The sequence below is a fragment of the Amia ocellicauda genome, chromosome 15 (assembly GCF_036373705.1).
Source record: "Amia ocellicauda isolate fAmiCal2 chromosome 15, fAmiCal2.hap1, whole genome shotgun sequence".
NCBI lineage: Eukaryota > Metazoa > Chordata > Actinopteri > Amiiformes > Amiidae > Amia > Amia ocellicauda.
Window position 1 is genome coordinate 14727574 of NC_089864.1, and position 9927 is coordinate 14737500.

Below are 9927 nucleotides of genomic sequence, written 5' to 3' on the forward strand. Positions count from 1 at the left end.
GCTGACTACTGAGGAGCCTAAAGTAAAACTGTGAAATTGGTAAGTAGCAAATCTGCATTGAAGGTAGGAGGGCTTTGGCAGAAAACCAGGGGCGAAACACAGAGCTGTTTAAGACTGAAGAGCCACACTTGTGTCTCTCTGTGTCTGGGCTTTTTATTCAGTAGGAATACATCTAATTCATTAGGGGCAACAGGAACTCCTGGAGTAATATTGAACATCCCTTAAAAAAGTGTTGTGTTAGGTTTGGAGCCTACACTGAATTATATCATACAACAAACTGTGAAATGTCACTTTGTAATCATGAATTGCCTTTTATTTGTGACCGTTTATGATTTTTTCAATTATTTCCTAAGTGTGTATTGTTTGCATCTCATCTTGGACATCTCATCTCACCTCCCTCCCCACCCCTGAGAAAGAAGGAGTCTGTAGGGAGCAGAGAAAAGCAGCCACCTGCTGTTAGGAAGAAGTCTGCAAGATCTTTCTGTGTCAGAAAAACAGGTGTCACTTTGCATGTCTTCTGCTTGTTTCTTTAAACAAAAACAAATGCTGCTGTTCGCAGCTGCAATTTCTATAAGAAGAGTTCCCTATAATGCCACATTATATCTTTACTGTTAATTAGATTACTAGGTTTAGTGGTTGGGTGTTGCACATTCACCTGTAGATCGGTTTTAGTGTCCATTCAATTCAATAACCCTACAGTCACAGTCAAGTATCTTAGCATCCTTGTGATTTTTCTGGTAAACCCTTCACCTACCTACAAATAAGTTCCAGGACTTTTGGCAACACTGGGAGTTTTGTGTTGTTGTGTTATAATCGCTTTGATAGTGAATTCACTGTGTCAGAGTTTTATCAACAGCAGCTGTTCACTTCACTTGCTCGCACCATGTATTAGGTTTCCTACTTCCTACTGTCCTGTTGAGTGTTCTTTAAAGAGTAAATATTGTTGGACAGGCATGAAATGAAAATTATATATATAACCTACTCTATCTAAATTAAGCTTTCGAATATTTCTTGGGAGAAAGGATGTGAATCTAATAGAAAACCAGAGAGGTTGTCTCTGAGCTAATTACAGAACTATTAACACACAAGTGCTCAAAGGCAGCCAAGAAAATGTATGATAGAGCAGAAAGGAGAACAAGAACTGTCTTAACACTAAACATAAACTCCATTATCAATAGAACAATCTGTCATTTAGGAGAAGTTTGAGCAAATTAGAGAACCGATTGAAATAAGCACACGTGTTAGTGGAAATTATGTGTCAGCAGGTATTCACAAATGTTATTGGATAGAAGCAGCATCTGGAAATAGCTTTTTTTTCTTTCACTGAGCAAAAAAACAGTGTGCTCACTTTTTTCCTTCGCTGAAAAAACAGTATTTGTTTATTCTTTATTTCTGATCTCAATTGTTGTTTTTTGCTGCCTCAATTGTTAGAAATTGTGTGTTCCTCTTAATGTTCAAGGGAGTATTTAGCCCTTTTTCATAGCCATCCCATTGTTTGACAAATAAACCTCCAATTAGCTGGGTTTATAAAAGGGTTGTGCACTGAGCTGACACAGGTTGTCATTCTTCTCCGGCTATTTTGATCTGACACACTGGTGGTGCCGCATATTCTGCCCTGGCACATGCGAATGTCCTCTGCTGGAGCTGAGGGGGGGGGGTGAGGTGCCGTGGGGGGGCAGCTCTGTATTTGTTTGTGACAATGAGGACAATTGCTCTCCAGAGAAGGGTTGAACACGAGGCAGGCTGCTCTGTGCCAATGATGCCAGCGGGTGCAGCTGGCACAGGAGCAGAGGACACTGGGCACACAGTGTTTGAGGGGTGACCTCAACGCTAATGTTGGACATCGCAGGCATTGGGACTTTTATGGATTCGTCAGATGTCTTTAATTTCTTATGGGTTGGTAGATTCCGATACAAGAGGTTCTTGAAAGGTTTTAACCCCTACCTCCTGAACTTATTTTAGTTTACTTAAGACCCTCACCCTCCCCGGCCTCTGACCAGACCAAAGCCCCGAACCACTGCAGAGTCTGAAGTGCACTGATGCTCTGATGTACCTTAACATCTTCAAATCCTGCACTGTGTATATTTTGAGAATTGAATGCTCCAAACTTCTGAATTGGCCACAAAAGAAGGCTGTTTTGTGGATAAGCATGGCCCTTTCATATTGGCCCCTTCAATCACAACAAAGCTCTTTTCTGTACATGCAAAGCCTACTCACCGAAAACAAAGGGCTTAATGATTCACTCTCTAGTTTCTTGCAGCGATTCAAACCTAAAAAGCATCCGTGAGTCGTGCTGTTGTTGTTTTCTTTTGACGTAACATAGAAAAACAAAAAGTGATATTAAACAGTGATATGAATTAGAAATGTAACCTTTATGTGTCATGGCGAAACCTTAATTTCTACAGCCAGTGCACATGTGTTTATTCCTTTGGGATACATGATGGGCTGGTTTGTCATGTTCTACAATGACGAGTTAATCCTCAGCTTAGCCTGTGCAGAAATCTCAGCACTGAATAACATTGATATTATTATCTATTAGGCAAATGGAGTAGACACGGAAGAAAAACTTGAATGTAGAAGAAACATGATGAATTTAATGGGTACAAGAGAAGGAAAACAAAACTCAGCTTGTAAATGAAACCTCATTAAAATATGTATTGCGCTGGCGTGACTAATAGAGCTCCAGCAGCCAGCTAAAGTATAGCCTGCTAATTGCAAAAAGGCTTGTTCTATGTGTATTTATTAGGCTGTGGGACAATAAATGAACTTTGCATTCCTTTTGTCATCCCTTTATCAATGAAAGAATAAAACCTGCCCACACATTAGTGGGGAGTTTTTGCTGAAACAAGTCGCTTATTAAAATTCAAAGGCTCCTCATCTTCCCACAGCCGTGCACTGTGCCTGACAGCCCTGATCCTCTTTAGGCCGGGCTTGAACTTGTTCTGCTGCAAGAAACTTGAGAGTGAATCATTAAGCCCTTTTGTTTTAGTGAGTAGGCCTCGCATGTATAGAATAGAGCTCTGTTGTTATTGAAGGGGCCTGTATGATCATACACAAAAAAAAAAAAGGTATAGTATTGATGTTCGAAGCGTATGAAGTCTAGGATATAATGCAAAGGTTAAGCCTACTGCTCACCACAAAGGCTGTGTTAGAGAGCAAAAAAAAATGTTGAGCTGATTTTACTATGCAATGTGAGACTCATTTAAAAGGAAAAAAACACAGAGAGGATCTGATGAAGGCATGGATGAGTGAAATGTCAGATTCTCCTCATTTTATGTAAGAAGGAATAAAATAGTATTTAAGTGTGAGTGTAAACGTCTGCAGAAATGCTGGGCCAGTACAAGTAAAGTCTTGCCACTATTGACAGACAGTAACGCATGCAGCCACTATGTACCTGAAATAAAAGGATGAAGGATGGAAAAATGCTGCATGTGAAAGTGTGTATAAATATAGGAGACTGCTGTGATCAATCGAAGAAATGTCTGGGAGAATGAGGCAGAAAGACATTACGTTTATCAAAGAGATGAATGATATGTGACTGTTCTTTTTTTCTGCAACACAAAGGAACAACTAAACCACGTAAGTACCTAAGCATCTTCTGAAGAAAACCGAGCAGGAAACTGTGGTCCTTGGTGGCTTTAAAAATGGTAGAGAAATGTTTTCAGCGACAATGGAAATCAGTCTGACAATAAGGCACCAATTCTAGGATTCCTCTGTGTAAAAGTACACTGACATCTCCTCAGCAATGTATGACCTCTCAATACCACGGACCCCCTAAAATTGAATTGTGTGCTGGATCTCTTTCTTTCAAAATGAAAATGAAGATACCTTTGGATCAGTTATTCAGAACAGCATTACCCTGCATTTTGTGGCTTTCAAAGGGGAAATAAAAGTGTTGCATGTCTGGAGCTCAGTACTGTAATTTCATTTTCACGTGCAGGTTTCATTTCAGTACAGTACTTTTAATTTGATGCAGATGTGCTACTAATTATGGTCCCTAATTATGGTATCTAAGAAGCAGATATATATCAAAAGGATATATTAATAGTCACTGAAACTGTGTTGACAGGCTTAATGAAAGGGTCAGAATTATTCAGCTCATACTCCAGTAAAAGATCTGCGTCTGTGTTTTGAGAAGATACATTAAATAGCCTACACTGATAATTGTGCACGCCATTACACAAAATCATATTTTTAAACTAAACTAAATTGCCTTTATAGCATTATGCAACACCGTATTTTGCTTCAGATGTTTCAGAAGCTGCCGTTTCTTTATTTCTTTTCACTTTTCACACATTCATAAGTTATTATAATGCGATTCTTTTCAACATGTCAGCTTGCATTTGTGAAGGGGGTGTGTCCAAGAGGCTGCTTGTGAGTCGCTGTTGGCTGCTGAAGACAGAGTGAGAGGAGGGATTAAGGTGCCTGTAGGTGTTGTTTCTCCAGCAGCTGCATTGCCTGGGACACCAGACAAACAGCAGCCTTGAGGATATACCCTGTGCATGAATACAAGCTGACCTATTGAGAGGGATTGCAAACACCACCTATCTAAGCTAGGAACTAAAAACTAATCAAGGATGTCAATGACGAAAAGGCAAATTACAGGCAGGTTACTTGAGCAATTCAAATATTGTTTGTGGATTTTCTTTATTATTGAGATTGCGATGTCTGTTGTATTCAATTATTTTTAGTAAGACTGCCATTTTATAGAGAGATGGTGAATTGATAGTGTAGTCTTTTCTTAGATTGTTCTGCTGCTCCTCTCTTCTCTGTTTCTCAATAGAGTCTGCCTAATCTAAACTCAGCCAGCAGTTCTACTAGTTTCATGAAACACCCTCTCCCACACTTCCCCTTTCTCTCTGCAATAAAGCAGGAAATGATAGCGGACAACATCCTTCGAGCGTCAGTCAGTTATTTCGGCAATTATCCAGAGATCATGATGTGAAATGTACAGCAAGTCCAGGCCTGTCTTAATCACACTGAGGTTTTGAACTTCGAAGATGTGTGAGAGAGCAGACAGAGAAGTGTCCTGGGGTAGTGAAGTGTACTGAAAACAAAAAAGCCAAACACAAACAAATAAGACATCCCTTTCTTATCCCAGGAAAAATTATGTAGACATTTTGAAAATAATTATTGTGTTTCTGACATTTTTGTAAAAAACAAATCATCACACTCCCTCTACTGTCATGCTGTAGATACAGTAATAGTAATTGTATTATTATTGCCGATTTAAATTGTCTGCTTGCTTGTTCAGTGTATATATATATATATATATATATATATATATATACACTGTATACATATATATGTATGTGTACAGTGAGGGAAAAAAGTATTTGAGATTTTGTACGTTTGCCCACTGACAAAGAAATGATCAGTCTATAATTTTAATTGGTAGGTGTATTTTAACAGTGAGAGACAGAATAACAACAAAAAAATCCAGAAAAATGCATTTCAATGATGCCAATGATTCACCGATGTTAATGAGGGAAATAAGTATTTGATCCCCTATCAATCAGCAAGATTTCTGGCTCCCAGGTGTCTTTTATACAGGTAACGAGCTGAGATTAGGAGCACTCTCTTAAAGGGACTGCTCCTAATCTCAGCTCGTTACCTGTATAAAAGACACCTGTCCACAGAAGCAATCAGTCAATCAGATTCCAAACTCTACACCATGGCCAAGACCAAAGAGCTGTCCAAGGATGTCAGGGACAAGATTGTAGACCTACACAAGGCTGGAATGGGCTACAAGACCATCGCCAAGCAGCTTGGTGAGAAGGTGACAACAGTTGGTGCGATTATTCGCAAATGGAAGAAACACAAAATAACTGTCAGTCTCCCTCGGTCTGGGGCTCCATGCAAGATCTCACCTCGTGGAGTTTCAATGATCATGAGAACGGTGAGGAATCAGCCCAGAACTACATGGGAGGATCTTGTTAATGATCTCAAGGCAGCTGGGACCATAGTCACCAAGAAAACAATTGGTAACACACTACGCCGTGAAGGACTGAAATCCTGCAGCGCCCGAAAGGCCCCCCTGCTCAAGAAAGCACATGTACAGGCCCGTCTGAAGTTTGCCAATGAACATCTGAATGATTCAGAGGAGAACTGGGTGAAAGTGTTGTGGTCAGATGAGACCAAAATCGAGCTCTTTGGCATCAACTCAACTCGCCGTGTTTGGAGGATGAGGAATGACCCCAAGAACACCATCCCCACCGTCAAACATGGAGATGGAAACATTATGCTTTGGGGGTGTTTTTCTGCTAAGGGGACAGGACAACTGCACCGCATCAAAGGGACGATGGACGGGGCCATGTACCGTCAAATCTTGGGTGAGAACCTCCTTCCCTCAGCCAGGGCATTGAAAATGGGTCATGGATGGATATTCCAGCATGACAATGACCCAAAACACACAGCCAAGGCAACAAAGGAGTGGCTCAAGAAGAATTACATTAAGGTCCTGGAGTGGCCTAGCCAGTCTCCAGACCTTAATCCCATAGAAAATCTGTGGAGGGAGCTGAAGGTTCGAGTTGCCAAACGTCAGCCTCAAAACCTTAATGACTTGGAGAGGATCTGCAAAGAGGAGTGGGACAAAATCCCTCCTGAGATGTGTGCAAACCTGGTGGCCAACTACAAGAAACGTCTGACCTCTGTGATTGCCAACAAGGGTTTCACCACCAAGTACTAAGTCGAAGGGGTCAAATACTTATTTCACTCATTAACATGCAAATCAATTTATAACTTTTTTGAAATGCATTTTTCTGGATTTTTTTGTTTGTTTTTCTGTCTCTCACTGTTAAAATACACCTACCATTAAAATTATAGACTGACCATTTCTTTGTCAGTGGGCAAACGTACAAAATCTGTATGTAATGGATCTGCGGTGGAAGAGCACTTGTGCGAGTACGGCTCTTACCTGCACCCGCTACGCTTGGAATAAGAAGTAGAGTTTACAAAATTACATAATTGAAAGAGTGAAGCAGTTAAAATGTTGAAGGAAGTTATGAAATGGATCTCTGAAGATTAAAGACGACCACACAGGAAATGTGAGTGTGATTGAAAATTTGCTGGAGAAATCTATGGTGTAGATCAATTGGACACACCGATTTAAGCATCTGATCACAGAGGCTGGTGGTGATGGTGTATATATATATATATATATATATATATATATATATATATTGCTTTGGAAAGGAGAGACCCTACAGGCTGGGCCACACAGCCATAGTCATTACGTAGCCTTCAAAACAATATTAACACAACAATAGAAATGGAAACCAATATGCAAATGAAAGGAAACCAGGTGCTCTGTCCCATCCAGACAGTAATAAGATCCAGCGCCGTGTCATCTGCACTCACTCATTCAGTGCTGATTTTCAGGTTTCATAATAAGAAATTGAAATGCTTTCCTTTTTTCGATCAATCTCACAAAAAACGAAAGAGCCCAGCTGTGGTCATTGAGCTCTAATTTATACCGGTTAATGAATGATGAGGGCCCAGGCAGAGTCTTCATTTTGAAGACTGCTGTATGAAAAGGGACTGGTCTGATTTGCTTTGCATGATTTTTTGTTCTGTTTCCAAGAGGATGCTGTCCTATATTTCCTTCTGTGTCTCTGAACAATAATGAAAAGGAACAGGAACTCCCATCCAGCGACTGCTGTGCTTACGAATGCACGCCATTGGGATCTGTTCCAAATGATGAAAATCCAATACGTATCACCACTGAGGAATGACCGTTTCAAATCTGAAAATAGGCTGTATTGTGATCAGAGAAACATTGTCAGGAGCTATGTTGTACCGATTGGCATTATTAAAACTTGTTTACACACCACAGAGTTAATCTTGCATAACAGAAGGTGTGTTGGGAGCTGCTCTCTGGCTAGTTATTTCAGCTCAGGTGCTCTACTCCAGTTACCTGCAGCATGTTTAAACCCCAGTGTAGAATGACTTACAGTCATGGTTGCAGTAGTGTGAAGGGCAGATCAGACAAGCTTGAATCTTCACAACACCATGCTTCGCACAGACCAAAGTGTGCCGATCCCTTTGTTCCTGCGCCAAAACAAAAGGAAAGGTCACAGATGGGATGAACACAATCAGTCTATCACCTTTATTTTTACTTTTTTTCTTTCTTTTTTCTTACTTACAAAGTGACTCAGAAGTAGTGTCACACAAATGGTAAATAGTTCACAGGAAATTACATTTTACTTAAATAAATTTCAGTTTGTTCTCAAGAGAAAATGTTGCTTTGTATGTAATGTGAATATGAAAACAATATTTTGATTTTTAAGTCAAACCTCTGCACTGCACATTAAAGCTCCATTAAATCCCTTTTCATGTCTATACTAAGAATGTTGGGAAAAATACCAATTATATAAACATCTATACACTGTTTGAACCTCTTCTCTTCTTTACAGTTGCCAGTTCTGTCGATTTTTCTAATACTTCTACTTTTTTTAAAACATTTTATAACACTACTTTTCCTCAACCATGTTACATTTCCTCCTCTATTCATTGTCTCTGGAAAATCAGGAAATACAGATACACATGTAATTAAACTCATTAAAGAAGCCTTTCACCACCATTGTGCAGTGATACTTTGGTGTGCCTTCAGGCATGAACAGGTGAATAGTTGAAAAGTCAAAATTGAGAAAAATAAATCAATAAGTAAATACATAAATAAATAAATAACAATATATTACTCATTTAGTTAAATCAATATTCTGTACTGTGATTGTCGAAAGCAGAGACCATTGTATTGTATGATGACATGAGTAGGTTACCTGGCCCTAATTAAAACTTACCATTGTATTTTTGTTTCTAATTTTGTGCATGCTACAGAATTGTGGAAAAGACGTGAGAAAGTATTACATCCATTAATTCCTACCAGAATTATACAACTCTATGCATGAGGACAAGCTCATGTTTCTCTCAGCAAATATATGCAGTGAGTTTTTTAAGTTTGGAATGGGGTGGGCAAGCAGAAGGGGTTGGTAAATCAGACAAAATGTTATGTTAAGTAGGTGTGGGATAGGCGTACAAATAAACAGGGCATTAGAGTATTAGAGAACATCTAATTGATGCACAATATAATGGACCAGGATTATGCAGACATGGACTGACTTAAACATAGACTGTAACTCTCAAAAAAATCGAGAGAACAGACTCTCTGTCTTTCCCTACGGCTTACAGCTACGATAGAAACAATAAATGAACAAACCCCCTTTGGAAATTCATCAAACTGACAAACTGTAGTGTGCACAGAGCTACTGTTGGCGTACTCCAAGCAGTCTTTGTAAAATTAATGTTACAATTTAAGACACTTGATTATGTGTATCAAAGTTTTTGAATCCCATGAAAGGCACAAAAATGTTCCACACATTTGTAAGTGCGCCACTGAAGGGAGATTGAGTACTGGGAGGAGTCCTCAAACTGTTGTTGTCTTTCCTAGCAAGCTATGAATAATCCTCCTGAGGAAATAATGCTGTTGAGCAATGGACAAGATATTCATCATCCCACCAAGGCAGATGATGTGCTTACTAGCTTGTTTTGGTCAACAATCTCATGCTTAGTCAGGCTCTGCATTAGTGTTTACTGGGTGATTGTCACATCACATTGGGTAAGAACTGTGATGGGCACAAACTCTTGTGACCACTCAGAGCAAAGCTAGGGTTGTGATGTCAGTGCATCAGGAGACAGGGCAGGTCTGGATTAACAGGTGTGTAGGGGGAGATTGTTCATGACAGTGCAGCAAAGGACCTGATTAGACTCAGCTGAGAGCCGAGCGTATCTATAAGGGAAAACTGTAAGAGTGGTTGAAGTGGGTCATTAATCTCAACACGCTTAATAGTATGTAATGGTACCAAATATATACAACCTACAACCAAACACTTCAACCAGACTCAATTCAGCATTCATATGTGTGAGCTA